The 20,644-nt window shown below is 44.0% G+C and overlaps 1 protein-coding gene across 4 annotated transcripts in view; it reads left to right on the top strand.

Annotated features, from left to right (window-relative positions):
* Positions 1-1,955: 1,955 nt before the first annotated feature.
* Fam169a (family with sequence similarity 169 member A) overlaps positions 1,956-20,644 on the top strand; it is a 58,926-nt gene continuing 40,237 nt past the window's right edge. The window contains exon 1 of one of the 4 annotated variants that reach the window (XM_029468558.1): positions 1,956-2,104. The gene's annotated coding sequence lies outside the window, so the exon portion shown is untranslated. Of the gene's footprint in view, positions 2,105-2,385; positions 2,458-2,513; positions 2,534-2,599; positions 2,744-20,644 lie in introns of those variants that run through there. The other 3 variants (XM_021180114.2, XM_029468557.1, XM_029468556.1) reach the window with 3 other exon arrangements.

Below are 20,644 nucleotides of genomic sequence, written 5' to 3' on the forward strand. Positions count from 1 at the left end.
GAGGTTGTTGGATTCTTGGAACAGTATGTGAGATACCATGTGGTGCTGGGAATTGAACCCAGGTTCTCTGCAAGAGCACCGAGTTCTTACAACTGCTGAGCCATCTCTCCAGCTCCAGGGGAATAGTACAAGTTTTCTAACTGAAGGTTTCATTTTTTTCCTTTGCTCCTAAATGAGAAATTTGTTCAAACAGGAAGATATAAGGAATGTGTTAAAATTCAACCAGAGGAAGATAGTGTAGACTTTTTCTTAAGGTTGCTTGCTTTTTGAATCAAAGGCCAGGGTCATTAACTGTGTCACAATGAGTAAATTACTCAGCTTATCTATATGCCTCGGTTTCCCATTATGTAAATCGGGAATCCCTTTAGTATGCACTGGAGAGATGATTGTGATAATAAGTTAATTTCCACAAAGAGTAGCAGAGCATAGGGCAGCTCTTGGCAGACAGAAACACAGGTTGTCATTTTACCCGCTAGGAATTCTTCCCCAGGGAACCTGAAGGGTTCTACTCTGGGCCACGTTTATCAGCAACCATCAAAGCCCAGTGCATGGAGGGTTTCCTAACTTAAGATAGCTTAGGTCATCCAGACGTGTGAAAGTTAGCACTTCGGGTCTGGGCAGATAGAATGCCAGCCACGTGAAGGAAGGCAGGTTTAACTGTGTGCAGGTGGTCACTTTTTGGGCCTAGAGGAGTAGTTCTTTTGATTTTTATCTCAGTGAGCAGGCTTTGGGGAGCTAAGTGTTCCAGGCACAGGTTCCCACAGATTGATAAAATAATTTAAAGCCCAGCCACACTCTGGCTAGGTTTTTTATAATAAGTCTTTACTGCAGCACCTGGAGGGGGGGATGCCAGAGCCGGAAAAACAAAAGTAATTTTTCAAAGTGGCCACTGGGATTATCCTGGGGGCTCCTACTTGCAAACAGATCTAGAAATGATAATCCAGGAATTATATAACTTTACTCATTCATGATTAGCTATGGTTGGAATCCAACTATTCAAAATTCTTGCTTGTATATGAATTCATTGTTAAATTCCCTAAAAATAGTAAATGTATATAACTCAAGATTCCTAGTAATAATTTATTGTAAATAAACACAACAGATGTAAGGTTGATTGTGTGCAACTGGAGGTAAAAAAAGAATAAGCCCATATATTAAAAAAAAAAAAAGGGACTTAAATAGATCTATATGAAAAAGCATCCTTTGAAGTTACCAATTAGTGAATCTTTTTTTTTTTTTTTTTAAGATTTATTTATTAGTATAAGTTCACTGTAGCTGTCTTCAAACGCACCAGAAGAAGGTATCAGATCTCATTATGGGTGGTTGTGAGCCACCATGTGGTTGCTGGGACTTGAACTCAGTACCTTTTGAAGAGCAGTCGGTGCTCTTACCTACTGAACCATCTCACCAGCCCCCAATTAGTGAATCTTTAAAAGGTCAGTGTTATGATTAGTAATACTTCCCAGGAATAGGAGTAATTTTAAGCTTTTCTGAATAACTGAACCATAATGCCATTGCTATTAGATGAATTTCTCAGAATTCAAGGGCAAAAAAAAGTCTTAAAATCCAAAATTATTGCTGTGCATCTATATTTCTACTACCGCATATATTATTTAAAGGAAAAAAAAAGAATTATCATCCTTTAAATGCCAGTGAGCTTATTTTTCTCAAGTACTTAGCAAAAGGCCCTGGATCCCATTAGGGATGAAGTGAGGGAAGGGGGAGGAGAGGATGGCGCAGGCTCTCTGGGGTCAGGTTAGCTTGTCACGTAGCAAAGGTCAGCGCAGGGCCGCGATGGTTCCTTATCTCAAGGCATAAAATCTGGGCTGTGGGGCATGTGCAAATTCTTTTCTCCGGCGCGCTCCTGCGGGGCAGTGGGGTCTGGTGCTGTCCGGGGTCGGGTGGGGTGGGGTGGGAAGCCGGCGTCCCCAGGTTTGCAGAGCATCATCTCCTTCCCCACCGGGAGGTCGGGAGGCCGCGCCCACCCGGGCGAAATTTCCAGAGGCCCGAGGCGGGGATGCCGCGCAGGTCGACCTTAAAGGAGCCGGCTCGCTCAGCGCGAGGCCCCCGCGGCTTACTGGCTTCTATTCCCGGCTAAGCCAAGGTCACTCTTTAATACGGCCCGACCGAGCGGGCGTGCTGCGGGCGGCGACGGGCGAGCGAGCGGGCGGGCAGCGCGCACCTGCGGGCGAGCGGGCGAGCGGGCGAGCGGGCGGCCGCGGCCCCGAGGCGGGGCGGCTCCCGGCGAGGAGGCGCCGCGGCGCACGAGGCCGGCCGGCCGGCGGGGCGGGGGGATTCGCGGTGGGCGCGCCGCGGCGCCAGTGCGTCACGCCGGCGGAGGGACGGTGGGCTGCGGACGAGCCGCGCGTGCCGGGGTCGGCGGCGGCAACGGCGGCGGCGGGGAGCGGCCGCTCGGTCATTCGCGCTCCGCCTTCGGGCCCCCGCGGCGCGGCTGAGGTGAGTGCGCGGCGCGTGGCGGGCGAGGCCGAGCCGCGGGGCGGCCGCGGGCTTCCTCCGGTGGCGGCGACCCCAGGTGCGCCGGCCTCCATTTTGTGGAGGGGGGAAATGTCGCGCTCGCCCTCCCGGGGTCGCGGCGGGGACCGCGGCTGCCGAGCCGCCCCCTCCCGTGTCCCCACCTGGGATCCTCCGGGTAGCGGGACCCGCGCGGCGTGGGGGTGGGGCTCGGGCTCGGGCTCGGCCGCGCAGCACCTCCCTCTCGGCTTGCTCGCCCGCCCGGGACTAGGTATTGTATGGAGTCCTCGCTTCTCTTAGAATTCGGGTCACTGCCGTTCCGTTCCAGGGTTCTCAGCCGCCCATCACGCAGAGCTTGGAGAGAGAGAGAGAGAGAGGGAGAGAGAGAGGCCTGTGCCACCGGAGATGGGAGGATGGAGCGAGTCCGGGGTGGCTTGTGGCTCCGGGGTCTGGATCGTATTTTACTACGATTATTGTGCATGGGAAAGAATGACGGAATAGATGAATCCCTTCTGGGAATTTACGCGGGTGTCTTATCAAAAGTAGATTCTAACGTAACCACCTGATGCAGGTCTCCCTTTCCCCTTCAGTCGGTCCTTTTAAAAACCCAAATTAAACCGCGGTTACGAGAATTTTGTAGGGAATTGGGAGACACGCAGCTAAAAGATCACCCAGAGGAAGAGTTTAAATATAATTCTCTCAGAACTGTGAATGGCTCATTCCAAGATTCTTGAGTATATAGTAATTCTTGTTTAAATTTGTTTTATAAATGGGCTCCATGCCTTGGGTATTTTATCATTGCATCACAGGAGGGATTAACATCTGGATCCCTGGTTGTTGCATAATACACACATGTGAGCCCTGGAGGAAAATCTTCTAATGGCTCTGGATTTGTTGTGCTTTAAATTTTATTTATTTATTTTCATAAGAGCACATTGTAGGACGTATGTATAGGTAATCTGTTCAAACCATGTCTTGTTCTATGAAGTAATTACAAGGATTATTAATAGCTAATATGAAATAGATTTGGCTCAAGTATTTACAATTACTTTTAATCGTTACTTCTTTAGATTAGAGGACGTGGTGAAAGGTACCTAAGGGGAGTTCACTAGTAATAAAATTTCAGTACAAATGATGGCAGTCATGCATAGAAATTGAGGGGCTGTCATAGTGGATTCATCTTTAATTTATGAGGAGATCGGGTTGGTGAACCTAGATACAACCCTATGTGAGTCACCTGCCACTCCAATGATCATAAATTAAACCTGTACCTGTGAATTTTCTTGGTTCCAAGAGATTTGTTTCTAGTTATTTTGATGCTGTAGGTTGTTTCCATCCTTCAGTAAGACTGAGTCCAGTCCAGACTGAATGACTTGACACTGATTTGGAAGGGGAAAAAACAACTTAATGGCTGAATACTTTTGAAAGTAAAAGTTCCCCCATTACCCATGTGAATAAATGAAACTTTAAAAAATTAGCTAATTGTCTATAAACAAATGGTATTATTTTATGTGCCATCCCTGCAGAAATCCATGCTTCCTGTTAATGATGCTTGTTCCACAGTCAGTATTACAGAGGGGAAAGGCCCCTCAGATACTTAATTAAGTCTTTGTCTCTATTTAGGGGATTCAAGCAATGAAAGACTGTCAGCCAGGGGACTACAGGTGACCAGTTTGGACCTATTAAAGGGAGATGAAATATCTCCTTTCACTTGAAATCAAACAGATTCATACTTTTACATTGAACTTGTTAGTCTGTCGGGTGGCGTAGTTCTTAAACTTGGGACAGTTTGTGTTTAATTGAGGAGTCTGGAAGTGATGGAGTATGCTTTTTTTTTTTAATTATTATTTTATCATGAAGGTTGCTTAAGATTTTCAGTGATATGTTGTCAGTGACAGAGAAATCAAAATGGGATGTTTCTCCTTAAGCTTTCAAGCCTGTGTGTGTGTACTGTCAAGTCAACTGCCTAAAGAAATCAGGGTATTTATCTTCAAAAGGGGTTTACAGTGTAAGGGAGCCAAGTATTCAGTCAGTCAGGTTGAAAAGTGTCTGTCAAGGACAGTGTGGTAAAAAGATTGTCGGGAAGGTAAGTGGTTCAGTGGATGTCCTGTCCTGTTCCCTCACAGTTCTGTGTGTGTGTGTGTGTGTGTGTGTGTGTGAGAGAGAGAGAGAGAGAGAGAGAGAGAGAGAGAGGGAGAGAGACAGAGACAGAGACAGAGACAGGGACAGATTATTTGGGTCAAGATGATGATCAGATCACACACCAATAGGCTCTACTACCCTGTTTCTTTAACACTGAAGTTTATAAATTTTGTGTGCCTGCTGTAAAAAGGTATTTTCTCTTTCAAAGGCAGCATCACTAGGGTGTAATTAATCAAGAGAAAGGTGTGATGATTTGATGATGGTCAGGGAAAAGTCAAGAACCTGCTAAAACATCAGAAAATAACCTGAGTTTTGGCTAACCTGTTCTTTGGGCTAGAGGGATTTAGGTTAGAATGCTATTTTGCTTAGCTTTAGACGGCAGCAAAGATAGCTTCCATTCATTAAGCAATATTAAATGTCTCTCTTATGTTGTAGGAGATAAACTAGCCATTTCATTGAGAAGTCTGTAGTTTAATGAAACATTTTGAATTAAAACCTTAAAAATTCTTTAAAATACAAGCGTACATCTTTTTTTTTTTTTTTGAAAGTGAGTATTAGGAACAAATCAACTTAGTAAACATTTTTACAGAGTGCCAAGTTGCATGTTACCCTTTATTTGTGACTTTAGAAGTGTTAAAATAGTTTAATTTGGAAAATTCACCAGAGTAAGTATTTGAAATGAGTGAGCCAGACGCTTGTCTGGGACAAAAAGACAAATTTGCTGTGATTGAGAAATTTGCTCTATGGATGGGACAGACATTTTAGTGCTGTCCTGTAAGTAGACGAAGCCATTCAGAAGGGGCTGTTAACTCTGTATGAATGAAACCAGAGTGCTTTACAGAATAATAGTATGTTAGCTTGGTCTTGAACAACACATGAGATTCTTCCAGACGGTTTTTGGTGATGCAGGGTGTAGGGAGGCATGCTCCCACCTAGCAGGGACCCCTGAAGATGGAAGGTGCAGAGGCGAGGGTTCCGTTGTTGCACCTTGATCAGACTCATCCCTCCTCGCCTCCTTGCATCCCCATCCTGCTGGTCCTCCATACCTCCCTTCTACTACAGTGTCTTTTTTTTTTTTTTTGGAGACAGGGGTTTCAAAATGGGGAAAAAAATGAAAACTGGGGAAAAAGTATTGCTGTGGCAGGTAGTCAGTTGGGTCTGGGCCATAACAGTGCCAAGAGGAGTAAGAATACAAATAATTGATTGAATTTGGGCGTTTGCAATGTTTTTGGTAGCTGGAAGAATCAAGATATTAATGGATTGATAAAGTCAGAGCCAAATTTAGACATTAATCAGAATGGAGGGAAAGTCAGAGAGTTTGCCTTTGTTGTATGTAAATATATAGACAAAAGTGCATCCTTTTATAAAGCAATGGACTGGACTAGTAAGGAGTTCCACATACCAAATAGCACACACATACCCACAGTGTTTTTTAAAATTTAGGTTGGTTTCAGGTATAGCTGATGAGCTTATGCTGAGAACACACAGTCTGTCTTTTTCAATATGGTTTCACAAAGAAGGCAAAGAGGCCTAAGGTTGACCTTGGACTTGGTTGTCCTCTGCTTTTCCGTTTCTGTAAAGTGCCCGTGTCTCCAGCCTCAGTCTCCTTGCCTGTGAAAGTGTAGTTGGTTAGTCACTTTACTGTGACAACCAGAGATGACTCAGAGGCAAGGATCTGTGTTGGCTTGTTTCACAGGACGCAGTCCCTCATGGTGAGGAAGGTGTGCTGCAGTGGCTTGGGGTGTGAGAGCTGGTAATGATTCGCTTACTGTGGCATGTCAGAAGGGAGAGCAGGAGACTGGCAGCTGCCTAACCCTTCCAAAACAGTGCCACCCGCCTGGGACTAGAAGTCAGGTCCAAGCCATACAAATAATGACACACCTAGCTAAAAGATTCTGCTGCCGGCAGAATTACATGTGATGGCATACCTGAAGGAGACTGGGAGTGTTACCATCAATGACATGAGGGTAATCCCAAGGGACCTTAGTCTCTCTCCTCCCTGTTGCTGTCTCCACGTGCACCTCCGTAGCACATGTGGTTGAAGGACACTAACACAATAATTTCCTTTTGTTATCCACAAATGATTTGTTTTTATTTTTTAAAAGATTTATTTATTATATCTAAGTACACTGTAGCTGTCTTCAGATGCACCAGAAGAGGGCGTCAGATCTCATTACAGATGGTTGTGAGCCACCATGTGATTGCTGGGATTTGAACTCAGGACCTTTGGAAGAACAGTTGGTGCTCTTACCCACTGAGCCATCTCTGCAGCCCTTGTTTTTATTTTTTATTTCATGTGCATTGCTACACGTGTCTGTGTGAGGGTGTCAGATACCTGAGAACTGGAGTTTCAGAAAGTAGTGACTGGGCTCTGGAAGAGGAGTCGTTGCTCTTAACCCTGAGCCATCTCTTTAGTTAGTTAGTTAGTTTGTTTGTTTCTCTCTTTCTCTCTCTCTTTTTTTTTTTATTTATTTTTATTTTATTTTTTTTTTTGAGACAGGGTTTCTCTGTATAGCCCTGGCTGTCCTGGAACTCAATCTATAGACCAGGCTGGCCTCGAACTCAGAAATCCGCCTGCCTCTTCCTCTCAAGTGCTGGGATTAAAGGCGTGCGCCACCACTGTCTGGCTGTGTTTATCTTTTGAGCCTGTCTTATGTTACTCAGTCATTTTCAGTTCCATCCATTTCCCTGAAAATGATGAAAGTTCATTCTCTTTCTTTTTAAAGATTTATTTATTTTTATTTATGTAAGTACACTGCAGCTGTCTTCACACACACCAGAAGAGCAGTAGAGTGCATCGGATCCCACTACAGATGGTTGTAAGCCATCATGTGGTTGCTGGGAATTGAACTCAGGACCCTTGGAAGAACAGTCAGTCCTCTTAACTGCTGAGCCATCTCTCCAGCCCAAGTTCATTCTTCTTTATGGCTGAGTAATACCTCACTGTGCATATAGACCACATAGTCTTTACCCATTCCATTTGTCTGTAAGTAGGCTATTTTAAAGGGCTCTAATACATATGGGTGTGTAGGTCTCTGGTCTGCTGACTTGGATTCTGTTGGGTATCTACCCAGGAATTCCTGGTGTGGCAGGATGCTGTGATAGTTTCCTTTAGGTTTTTTCCTTCAGGAATTCCCACCCTGGTTTCCGCCATGGTGGCAGCAGTATGCTCCCTCTGCATTCCTACCCGCATTTGTTTTTCTTGGTGACTTTGGCTCCTGGAGTCTCGGTATGCTTTTTGTTTTGCATTTCCTTTATTGGTTTTATTTATTTTTATTTTTATTTTTTTTTTTGGGGGGGTGGCTTTTTGAGACAGGCTCTGTGTAGCGCTGGCTGTCCTGGAACTCACTCTGGACCAGGCTGGCCTCAAACTCAGAAATCCGCTTGCCTCTGCCTCCCAAGTGCTGTGATTAAAGACGTGCACCACCACTGCCCGTGGATTTATTTCTATTACTTAGGCTCACAAGTAGAAAACAGTGAAATGCTAGGCTCATACTCTAATTCTGGCTTTTAGGAAGCTGAAGCAGGAGGATGGCTGTGAGATTGAGGCTGGCCTTGACTTCACAGTGAGTTTGGGTTGCAGAGTTGAGATTCTTTCTCAAAAAGAAAGAATAGGGAAAAATAGCTAATGTCAGCAAATAGCATTGACATTTTAGATGTCCTGAATCTTGGCTTTTTATATGTAAGAGTATTTGCTGTTGATTTCTTTTCTCTTCTTTCTTTCTGTTATTGTTTTTTGTTTTTTTGAGACAGGGTTTTTCTGTATGTTGTTGATTTCAAACCCTAAAAGTCGAGTTAAAGCTTGTCTGTGTGTGCTTCATGTGACCATCGCTGTGGTTAGGAGCATGGACTGCTCTGGCAGGTTTCTATTACCCACTTCCAGTGACTCACAGCAACCTATAATGCCAGCACAGAGAATTTAGTGTGCATGCCTGCTCAGAAACACTGCCCTTCCACACCTCCTACTTCCAATGGCTCACAATGGCTTATAATGCTAGCACAGGGGGTCCAGTGTGTGTGTGTGTGCAGAAACACCCACCTCCCCACTCCCACTCAACAGAACTAAAAACAACAAATTTTAAAAATTTTTACCTGGAAAATACTTTTTCTGTACCTTTATCCTGTAAAAATGGGGGTGGGAGGGTTTATAAAAGTATAGTGTAGTTAATAAAACAATCATTGATATGGAGTTAGAGTTTTATGTTCAATACTTGTTTTTATTTTTTTTAAGATTTATTTATTATATATAAATACACTGTAGCTGTCTTCAGACACACCAAAAGAGGGCATCAGATCTCATTACAGATGGTTGTGAGCCACCATGTGGTTGCTGGGATTTGAACCCATGACCTCTGGAAGAGCAGTCAGCGCCCTTAATTGCTGAGCCACTCTAGCCACTTGTGTTCAATAGTTTTATGTTAACTTAACACAAGCTAAAGTCATCGGAGCAGAGGGAACCTCAGTAAAGAAAGTATCTGGCTATGAGCAAACCTATAGGGCATTTTCTTAATGATCAGTGGGTGAAGGAGCCACCCCCGTGGGGGTGGTGCCACCCCCGGGCTGGTCTTCCTGGGGTCTATGAGAAAGCACGTTGAGTAAGCAGAGGGGGCAAGCCAGTGAGTAGCATCCCTTCCACGGCGTCTGCATCTGTTCCTGCCTTCAGATCCTCTCTCCCGGAGTTCCTGTCCTTTCTTTAGTGATGAATTATGGATGTGGAAACAAGCCAGATAAACCCATTCCTCTCCAAGTTGCCTTTTCCTCCCCAAAAGAATGTCCACTGGTGCTTCATGACAGCAGTAGTAACTCTTAACTAGTACAGAAGTTGGCACCAGGGTAGTGGGTGTTGCTGTGACAAACCTGACTATGTGTTTTGGGGGGGAACTTTGGGCTAAAAAAGCCATTGAGTGTTCAAAGCACAATGAGCTGTTCTGTGGGAGCTTGGAAGATAAAAATGCTGAGAGCAGTACACAAGATGAAGGCCTACCTTGTGTAGTTTCAAAGATTTATTTATTTATTACATGTAAGTACACTGTAGCTGTCTTCAGACACACCAGAAGAGGGAGTCAGATCTTGTTACGGATGGTTGTGAGCCACCATGTGGTTGCTGGGATTTGAACTAAGGACCTTTGGAAGAGCAGTCGGGTGCTCTTACCTGCTGAGCCATCTCACCAGCCCCCCCCCTTGTGTAGTTTCAGAGGGAAATTTGTATGAAGTGATTAACAAACTGCTCAAGTAAAGCCTTTGCCTTGCTGTAGCAGTAGTGAATGCTGGTCAGCTAGGGTTGAAGAGTCAGAGACACCAGTGGGCTGGAGAGATGGCTCAGTGGTTAAAAGCACTGACTGCTCTTCCAGAGGACCTGAGTTCAATTCCCAGCACCCACATGGTGGCTCACAACCATCTGTAAAGGGGATCCGATGCCCTCTTCTGGTGTGTCTGAAGACAGCAACAGTGTACTCACATGCATGAAATAAATAAATCTTTTGAGAGAGAGAGAGAGAGAGAGAGAGAGAGAGAGAGAGCGAGCGAGCAGCATCATTGAGGTGAAGTCTTCTGGGAAGTGTTACTCCAGGATCATCATCTATGTTCCAGAGGACACTAGGTTGTACCTTGTGCTGGCAGCAGAACTTGATAGTGTAAGCGTCACCCAGGTACTACTGGTTTTGAAGGCATTAAAGCGTTGTGAAGAACAGCACTGTTGCTCTTGCAGAGGACTTGGTTTCAGCTTCTAGCACCCACATGGTGGCTCACAGCCATCTGTAACTTCAGTTCCAGGGGATGCTCTCTCTGATTTCTGCAGGCACAGGCATGCAGGTGACACACACACCGCTGGCAACCCCCAGCCCTCACACATACAGCTTGGTGTGGTTCATATTGAATATAGTATTTCATAGCTCTCAGAGTTTCATTTTTCTCTTTTCTTTGGCAGTGGATGATTTAAAGATTATCATGTAATTTTAGCAAATCTGATTTTTTTCCCCTTAGCTCTATTTTGAATAATTTACTAAGGAAGTAATTGGTAGACATTTTATTTTGTCAGTTTTTAACTTCTACTTTAAAATATATAGCCTTATTATTTTACTTTCTTTTAGGGGTAGGGTAGACTTATGTAGCCCAGTAGTTACATAGCAGGTTCCTCCAGGATAGAAAGAGTCTGTCCTTCACTGAAGTTCATTCAGAGAAGAAGTCAACAATTCAAAATAGCCTCAAGAAGTTCCTGAAACCTACGGGATTCACCAGTCCCAACTTTCTACAAATATATATGAACCGCAAAGAATATATAAACAGCAAAGACGGTGGTCCTCCCCCCCCCCTTTTTTTTTTTTTTTTTTTTTTTTGGTTTTTTGGTTTTTTTGAGACAGGGTTTCTCAGTGTAGCTCTGGCTGTCCCGGAACTCACTCTGTAGACCAGGCTGGCCTCGAACTCAGAAATCCGCCTGCCTCTGCCTCCCCAGTGCTGGGATTAAAGGCATACGCCTCCACATCCGGCTCGCGGTTGTTCCTCTTAGACAAGACAAGCTACAGAGAAAACTGTTGAGACAAACCTGTCTGCTTGCAAGGAGCAGCCCCAAAAGAAGCAGGGACCAGCCAGGCAGCCTGAAAGTGAAAGACCCACAACGTGAGGACTCCCTCACGTTCTGACTCAGGAGAGGCGACACCCCAAAATCACCAACAAGAAACGGTCTTGCTGCAACTGCAAGAGGATTTTTATTCGAGAGCGTTCTCGGGCCCATGGTCATACACCATGCAGGGGTAGAGGACCATGGCGCCCCGAGTAGCTGTATAAGGGGGTATTTAAAGGAAGAAACCACAACTCAAGGAAGTGGGGAGGGCGTTGTTGGAAAAATACCAAAGATACCAGTTAAGAGTCACAAGGAAGTGCAAAGTCACAAAGTCACGGAGGCTACCTGGTAATTGTTCTGGTTAACTCTCAGTTTCTAAGAGCCCCTAACAATAGCACATTTGCATGGCAGTTTCCTGCGTTGGTCAGGGTGACTTTCTTTGAATGAACACTCTTTGAACCCAGGAAGCAGGTAGGTGGAGGAAGGAATGTCGCTATCAAGGTATGATTAGCATACCTTGCAGCAATGAGTCACAAGGTCACATTCCCAAGCCTCATCCTAAAGGCCTAGAATTTTGTTACTTCTTCAAAAGTAGCCCAGACTAGCTAACTGCCGAGAAGAAACAGACCAGCTGAGCTCCTTGGAAGAGGTTTGGACCAATAGAGCTACCTGGAAAGGAATCCTCCAATCTGGTGAGCTGCCTGCAATCTGTGCAGTAGGCCCCAGGTTCCCAGCTTTTGTGAGCTGTCCCCTGTTGCAGGGCATTTTGGTGATGCTGCTGTCTTTGAGTCATTTGTGCCCCTTTATCTAACTCCGGTAAAACTCATGGGTTCACCAAATTGTATTTTGGCAGTATACATACTCTGGTCTGTAGTGGGCTCCCTATCTTGGGTGAGTAGGGGTGTGTGTTGTTTTGTTGTGTTATGTTATGCTTGTATGTCACACAATACCCAGGGTAGCCTCCAACTTAGCCGTGTAACCGAGGAAAACTTGGAACATCTGACTCTTGTTTGTACTAGTGACACGCTGAGGTTACAGATAGGAGCCACCAACTCCACTCAAGCAATGCGGAAGATGGCATTCAGAGCTCTGTACTTGCTAGTCAAGTATTCTGCCGGCTGAGTTAGAACCTCTGGCTAAGGTGTTGTAACCTTTTAAAAGTTCTGAATACAGTGTACGAACCAGAAAGCCTAAGGAAACTACAGTGCAAGGTTTAAAAAATTAACTTATTAGGAATGATTAAGCAATATGGTTATTATGGTCTTTAGTAACTGAGTCACATTTAGGTACGTTGTGGTCTGTGCCTGCCTGGCTCTGCCTACCTCTGGGGTCATTCTGAGAAACAAATTGGTAATATGTGTAGGATGTTTAGCACAATGTCTGGTACAGTGTAAGTGACAAGTGCATTCTGAGCTTAAAAATAATTATAAATGAAAACTTGAGAACATAATCCAGACTTTTCTTTTTTTCCAGATTCTATTTCCCAGCAAGCTCTAGTGTTTAAAGGAAAGTAAGCAAGTACAGACAAGTCACTGATTAGAACAGACAGCAGAAATCATTTAATTGCTCCTTAGTTTTTAATGTGTATGAACAATGGATTCTGCTTTTCTGAGTTTTGAGCTTAGTAAGATAAATGAATAAGGAAAAATGAACCCCATTGCTATTAATTTACAGTTATCACCAGACCCTGTATCTGTAGAGTCAACCTATCTCAGGTCTACGGTTAGAAACTCCTAACTGCTGCTACACTGATCATGCCCGGACCTCTTATTATTCCCTAAGCAAGACGGTTTAACAACTAGTTACATTTTCAGTATTATAAGTAACCCAGAGATTATTTAAAGTCTGAAGGAAGATATGCATAGATAATCTCCCAATGCTATGGCATCTCATACAAGAAACTTGAATCTCTAGATCTTTAGGCTGAGAATGAGTCCTGAAGGATAACTCTCTATGCACGAGATACTGACAACGTCCCTTCATCTTGTGTCTCTTCAGTTCTTCCAGTGAATCTACCCTGTGTACAGCTGCTGGGGAAACTGTCTTAAAACAGCTTTGAGTGCTCTCCCTGCTCAGAGTACGCAATGGCTTTCTGCTAATGTGCCCAATAAGGTCAAGGATTCTGTAGTATAGTATTTGTGGGGGTTTCAATGGGAATGGCCTCATAGGCTCATAGATTTGAATGCTTGGTCGTTAGGGAGTGGCGCTGCTTGAGAGGGATAAGAAGGTGTGGGCTTGCTGGAGGAAGTGTGTAGGAGGTGGGGCTGACGCTCTGATCAGGAATCTGCCTGTGGCCCGATCAGTTCTTGATTGATCAATAAAAATGCTAGCAGCCAGTGACTGGGTGAAAGAGGTGAGACTTCCAGGTTCCTGCAGGCAGGCTAGCAGACACAGGAGGAGAAAAGAGGATTTGCCATGCTTCAGAGGGAAAGAGAGCCACCAGCCATGTGAGATCTGGGGTAGAATGGCCATTGGCCACTTCCCTGACTGGGCCTGGGTAGCAGGTGGAAGATTAGAAACATAGCTAAGCTGAGCAAGGAGAAGATAGCTGGGCAACTAAGTTGAGGGCAGAATTAGGAGGTGTTGAGCTGGGAGTAAAGAAGATAAGGGCATGTTAGCTGTGGGAGGCTTAGTGTCCAGCCATTGAACTAAAACGCTTATTAAAAATAAGTGTGGGGCTGGCGAGATGGCTCAGTGGGTAAGAGCACCCAACTGCTCTTCCGAAGGTCCAGAGTTCAAATCCCAGCAACCACATGGTTGCTCACATCCATCCGTAACGAGATCTGGCGCCCTCTTCTGGAGTGTCTGAAGACAGCTACAGTGTACTTATATATAATAAATAAATAAATCTTAAAAAAAAAATAAGTGTGTATATATGTGTGTGTGTGATAGAGAGTCTGTCTGTCTTTCATCCGTGGATATGGGAGGTTCCTGGGCGGGTGCTAATCGTTCAAGAACCAATCAGGCAACAGGACCTTCAGCATTCACAGGCAGATCCCCATCAGAGCATCAGAACCACCCCTACATACTTCTTCCAGTAAGCCACACCTCCTAGTCCATCTCCCTAATGACCAAGCATTCAAATATGTGAAATGTGTACACAGAGCGATTGGTGTAGCAGAAACTGTACACTATAGAAGTGTGTCATTGGAGGTGGGTATTGGTTTTCGAAAGCTCAAGCCAGGCCAGTGACTTTCTCTTGCCTGCTGCCTTCATTTCCAGATATAGAACTGTAAACTACCATGTCTTTCTGTGTGCTGCCATGTTCCCCACCATGAGGATAGTGAACCAACCTGAGAAATTGTAAGCCAGTCCCAGTTAAACGCTCTCTTTCCATAAGAGTTGCCATGGTCATGGTGTCTCTTCACAGCAATTGAACCCTGACTAAGACAGTGTTGACAGTCTGCTCTTGTCTGACCTGTTTACTTTCTGCATTTCTGTGCTCAGATGTCTTTATGTATCTTAGCTGCCTTGGTGAATCCAAGCACTCGCCTTTTTCTCTGCTTTCTGGCTTCTGTCTGGGTCTCTCCTTCTTGGTGCTTTCATTTATAGACTGTATTTTCAGGGATCATTTCTACAGTCCTTTAAACATGTTCACCAAGTCATTCATTGCTTAGATTGTTTTGAAGTTACATAGGAAACCTACCATCTGTTTTCTCTTCTATGAACCTGCTGTGAGAAATGAGCGAATATTTTTTCTTAGGTAAATAAGCCCTTGTGTGTTTGCAAGGGGGCAGTAAGAGCAGATGTGTATGTAGGGCTGTTGCAGCGGTAGTGAGTTAATCTGCTCTAAACTCCCGGTGGGTGTGCCCACGCTTCTCACTACCACCCCAATGTTCTGGATTCCCAAAAGAAAGAAACACATACACAGCCTTACATTTTAAATACCTTAAACAGCTCATGGCTGGGCCACTTCCCAACTCCCTGTGGCTAACACACTCCTCTCTGATATTCCTTAGTTAATACTTACTAAATCTCTGTATTTTTTAAATAACATCTATATGTTCTGTTTGTTTGTTTGTTTTCGAGACAGGGTTTCTCTGTATAGTCCTGGCTGTCCTGGAACTCACTCTGTAGACCAGGCTGACCTCAAACTCAGAAATCCGCCTGTCTCTGCCTCCCAAGTGCTGGGATTAAAGGCGTGCGCCACCACCGCCTGGCTTTTTTTTTTTTTTTAAAGATTTATTTATTTCATGTATGTGAGTATATCGTCACTGTCTTCAGACACGCCAGAAGAGGGCATCAGATTCCCATTGCAGATGGTTGTGTGAGCCACCATGTAGTTGCTGGGTATTGAACTCAGGACCTCTGGAAGAGCAATCAGTGCTCTTAACTGCTGAGCCATCTCTCCAGCTCCTAAATCTATATTTTATCTTTGCTACTCTGGACCCAGCTAGGCAGCCCTCCTGGGCTTTCCCCCTGCTCCCACATGTTGGCTACCTCCCTCCTGCACCTTTCCAGCATGGTCTGTCTCCAACATCCTTATCAGGGCAGACTCCCTTCTTCCTTTCTCGGTCCCTTACCAAGGATCCTAAAAGTCCCACCTCTGTCTCCCTGCCTACTGCCAGTAACTTACAGTCAAAAAACAACTAGGGACAGTTTTCCTTTAGTCCTCTGTGCGGGGCACTGAAAACAGGTTTTTGGGTAACATAATTAGCATGAGAACACAAACCACTCCATACTGTGTCTCCAAAATGAAGACTGCAGAGGCCTGGACTGGGGAGGGAAATGGCCAGGCTGTGGTTCGGAGACTGTTGTGTTTCAAGTATTTGTATAGAGTCGGAGTTCTTGGTTGTGCTCTTTAGGTGTTGAGTAAGCTTTATTTCACTGTGGCATAATGAGTTTATCAGCTTAAAAGGTTCTTAGTTCAGAGGCTTTTCAGTTTGTGGCTTTTTAACTGGTGTCTTTGTGATGATGTAGTGCGTCATTGCTAGAGCAAAGCTGCCTACCTTTGGCAATTGGGGCAAACAGAGAAAAGGGAGCTGGGGTACCACCATTTCATTCCAGTATCCATGCGTCTAGTGATGGAACTTCCTCCCACTAGATCCTGCCTCTTGAAGGTTCCGCTGGTTCCCACTGGTGCCGCAGGCTACTTACCGAGCATTTGACCAATCATGGCCATTTAGCACAGACTTTAGAGAGTAGGATTGTGGGATGGTAGTGATTGTAGTAATCCATAAATAGGCCAAAATGAAGCTCTGTGTTTTCTTTTTGTTTCTCTTGTGAACTAGATACATTCCTTTACATATAAAGCAAGCTTTGTGGCTCTGAATGAGACAAATGTCTGTGGTATTTTATGGTAAAGATAGTGGAAACACTAAGTGTATTGTTTGTATTTCTGTTACAGAACTAGTCTTGGAGGCCATACTAAACCCTTATCGAATTTATAAATCCCAAAAAAGTCAGATGTGATTATATGATAAAGAGACCAGGTATAAAAGCAAGTTCGGGATTTAATATTGAAGTGGACACTGTCTTATGGGGGCCCTTTAAGCCCTTTCTCTGGGCTTGGTTCATTGCTTCTGTGAGCTTGCAAGCAAGTGTTTGGTAATCTGTCATGGAGCTCTGGAGTTGCTCTTGTCCTAGAGGCAAGGACGGTGGGTACTTAATAGAAAGAACAGCATGTATTTAAGTGGAAGCTTCAGTTACAGTTCATGTCTTTCTGTATTTCAGGTCATTTATTAAGTTATTGTTAAACTTTGAAATGTATCAGGAGTATAAGAAGCCGTCCCTGTATCCTGGTCATAGTGCAGGATGAGTAAGGAGGAATTATCAGCCACTCCCGGCACAGCCACATAATGCTTGTGTTCTGACTGTACGACATCTTATTTCAGCCATGTGAGTCGGGCTCTGCTTCCACCAGAACCCCCAAGTTCCTCTCTGCCTTCTTTAGAGGTAGGACGGAGACTGCCTGTTACCCATACATCGAAGAGAGGCTGAGCTACAGAGTGAGCTCGTGGAGGAGGGAGGCTCTGAATGCAGTCTGTGCTCTTGTGTTCTTCCCCAGGGTCCTTTTTCATCAGGACTCAGTATTGTTAACAATACAGTGTGTGTTCTCAGACTTTTGTGTATACATTTATACTGATACTATTCATAATTTTTACAATGCATATGAAGTAGGCTTTTAAAAAGGAATTTGGCATTTTTTGGTGTTAATTTTTTTCTGTATTAAAAACTGTTCATCCAGGCGTGGTGGTGCACTTAGCAGGCAGAGGCAGGTGGATTTCTGAGTTTGAGGACAGCCAGGGCTACACAGAGAAACCCTGACTTGAACCCCCCCCCCCCCAAAAAAAAAATTCTGTTCATGTTCTTTGCCAATGTTTATGCATTTTAGCTTTAAAAATACTTTGTATTAGTTGATTAGCCCCTGTGGATTATGGGCACACTGATTATAATTTTCTTTCTTTCTTTTGTTTTTGGTTTGGTTTTCCTTTTTTTGTTTTTGTTTTTGTTCTTTCGAGACAGGGTTTCTCTGTGTAGCCCTGGCTGTCCCGGAACTCACTCTGTAGACCAGGCTGGCCTTGAACTCAGAAATCCGCCTGCCTCTGCCTCCGGAGTGCTGGGATTAAAGACCTGTGCTACCACTGCCCAGCACCTGTGACTCTCCTGTTTTTAGATATGTTTTTAGTATTTTGACTTAGAGTGTTAGTGTTGCCCAGGCTCACCTCAAGGCCCTGAGCTCAAGGGATTCTTAAACTTCATGCTCTCTAGTAGCTGATCATAGGCAGCCAGCCTCCCGGAGCCGAGCCGAGCTGGGACAGAGATGCAAGCTTTTATCATGCTCAGCAGCTAGTCTGTTCATTTCTGCCCCAACGGAGGCCCTTCTCCTTTTTATGCTCCATAGCTTCAGTATTTGCCTAAGGTCACACAGCTGAATTCAGTCAGTTTGGCTCCTGGGCACATGGCATTAGCCAGTGTAGACCACATAGCATACAAAATGCTAGTTCTTTCATGTTTAAATCATTTTTCCTCCCAAGAATTTTCCTGGACATGAAGAGAGAATTAAACCTTTAGTTAGAATATTTCTAAAAATACTTTTGAGAAGAGTATTTACATTTAAGACTTTCCTGATAGGGTCCCCATCATCATCTGTGTTTTTAGAAATGTTCACTGCTGTCATCAAAAGAGCATACATTGACTGGAGTCAGTTACCTCTGCTGCATACTAGTTGTATGCCCTTGAAAAGGAAATTGTGTTTTTACTTTATCTGTCAAATGAATGTATGATATGTACTATAGGGTTTGCAATACAAATATTGGAGGCAGCAGGTATAAATGTTATTTAAGATCTTAACCATCGGGCTGGAGAGATGCATCGCTCAACAGTTAAGGGCACTGACTGCTCTTCCAGAGGTCCTAAGTTCAAATCCCAGGAACCACATGGTGGCTCACAACCATCTGTAATGAGATCATATGTCCTCTTCTGGTGTGTCTGAAGACAGCTACAGTGTACTCATATAAATGAAATAAATAAATCTTTAAAAATAAAAAAACCCTTAACCACCCACCTACAAACTTAGATGTGGTCCTTACCCAACTGTAAGCAAATCTTTTACAGGGACTAGAAAGGGCTTGCTGAGCACTGCCGAGGACCACGTAGTTTTGGGTAGTAGTAGCTTTTCAGTTATTTCATTATTGGCACACTTAACTTCTTGGCTCTCATGGGAAGGTGAGTGTTTGGATACGTCTAGGGCATCTAGGACTTAGGGCCTGTGGAGGACATGGGGAGAAGAAAAAGGTAATGCAAAGAGATGGGTTGAGGTGGTGTAGAACAGAGCTTGTGTTGGTTAGGGAACAAAATCAGGGAGAAAAGGGAGTAAACACTCATGGTTAGAAACTGGCTTTCTGTGTGAGGCCGAGAAAGCATTACTGATCGATGTCTAGAAACCTCAGGTGACCTTGAAGAAGAAATCATGTGAGTCAGGACAGGGTCATGACTTGGATGGGTTGAGATAATTGTTTCTCTGAGAATTCTTTCACCTCAGATATGTTTGTACCTTGATTTGGGCTTCTCAGAAGCCCCCAATCAGTAGCAGAAGCCTGTGGAAATCCTGTAATAATTCTGGAACCAATATCAAGATACACTTCTCTCAGTTTTTATGGTCCAGTAGACTGGCAGTCATCAACAGTAAGTAGAGGGAAAAATTACACTGATAGATCTTTTTCCTGCTCTACTTTTTCATATTGCCTAAGAACCTTCATTCTGTTGTGTAGTTTTATAAATTTAGGGGATGGCCGGCCATGGTGGCACGCACCTTTAATCACAGTACTCGAGAGGCAGAGGCAGGTGGATCTCTGAGTTTGAGGAGAGCCTGGACTACAGAATCGAATCCAGAACAGCCAGGGCTCCACAGAGAAAAACTCTGTTTGAGAAAAAAATAAATAAAAAGAAAAAAAAATCCAAGAGAAGGGTGAAATTACTGCCAGGTAAAGATAGAGCGTCTTGGGCTGGCCTTGGGATTCTTTTGTGAGAGGTCTGCTTATGTTTCTGTACAGCTTTGCCAAGATTCTCCAGCTTAACATTTAATTTATGAATTAATTTGGACAATTTTTACACTTCAGTGCCCATTCTATGTCCGGCTTTTGATGAGCTAGTTGGCTTATGGCCCCATTAAGCTTTCTCAGTCATGTAGAATCTGTTAAGGCCTTACATGGGCAGAGCTCAAAGTACTTGACAGGATTTGACCTGACAGCTTTACAGTTATATAACAGAACAGAAGCTTAAAAACAAGAGGGAGAATCAAGGGGTTTATCATAGCATCCTCCCTCCCCCAAACCTCTTACCTTCCTCATTTTTGTAAGAGCCGTTATAATGCCAGTAGTTTATGTAGCCCTAAGTCATTCACTCAGATTTTTTCTGGTTCTAAGAATTTAGAGGTTTGAAAGGTCTTTAGGATTAGCCTTTCCAGTTGCATCGAATTACTAATGCCATTGTAGAAGCCTGAAGACGGTAAGTAACTTGTGTATGACTGTAAAGGTAGTGGTAGGGCTGACCCAGGGTCACAGAGTTCCAATTCCAGTGTTCTTTCTAATGTAGTGTGTGTATAGAATATTAAATTATGAAATAGTTAAAACTTAATGAAACATTTAACTGAAAAAGTACTGACATGTGAATTTGCATATTAAATACAAATAAGTATAATGGAAAGTGTATTTTTGTTGCCTGGGCCCTTATTTTTTGTGCTTCATTAGTGGTGTGTACTGGTCAAGTTTCTTAAATTGTGACTCTCTTCACTACTAAAATGATGTCAAGCTGTACCTTAGAGATTTAGGAGAACTTTGAAATGATGCTCATGTGAACATTGAAATTATAACAGCTATAGATGTGTTAAATGTAAGACTATCTTAAAGTAGGAAGCACAGCTCAGGGTTTCGGGAGTTCAGTGTCGTTGAGAGTGGCTAATAAGAAAGTAGGAAGCACAGCTCAGGGTTTCGGAAGTTCAGTGTCGTTGAGAGTGGCTAATAAGAAAGT

Source organism: Mus caroli, chromosome 13 (assembly GCF_900094665.2).
Source record: "Mus caroli chromosome 13, CAROLI_EIJ_v1.1, whole genome shotgun sequence".
Taxonomy (NCBI): domain Eukaryota; kingdom Metazoa; phylum Chordata; class Mammalia; order Rodentia; family Muridae; genus Mus; species Mus caroli.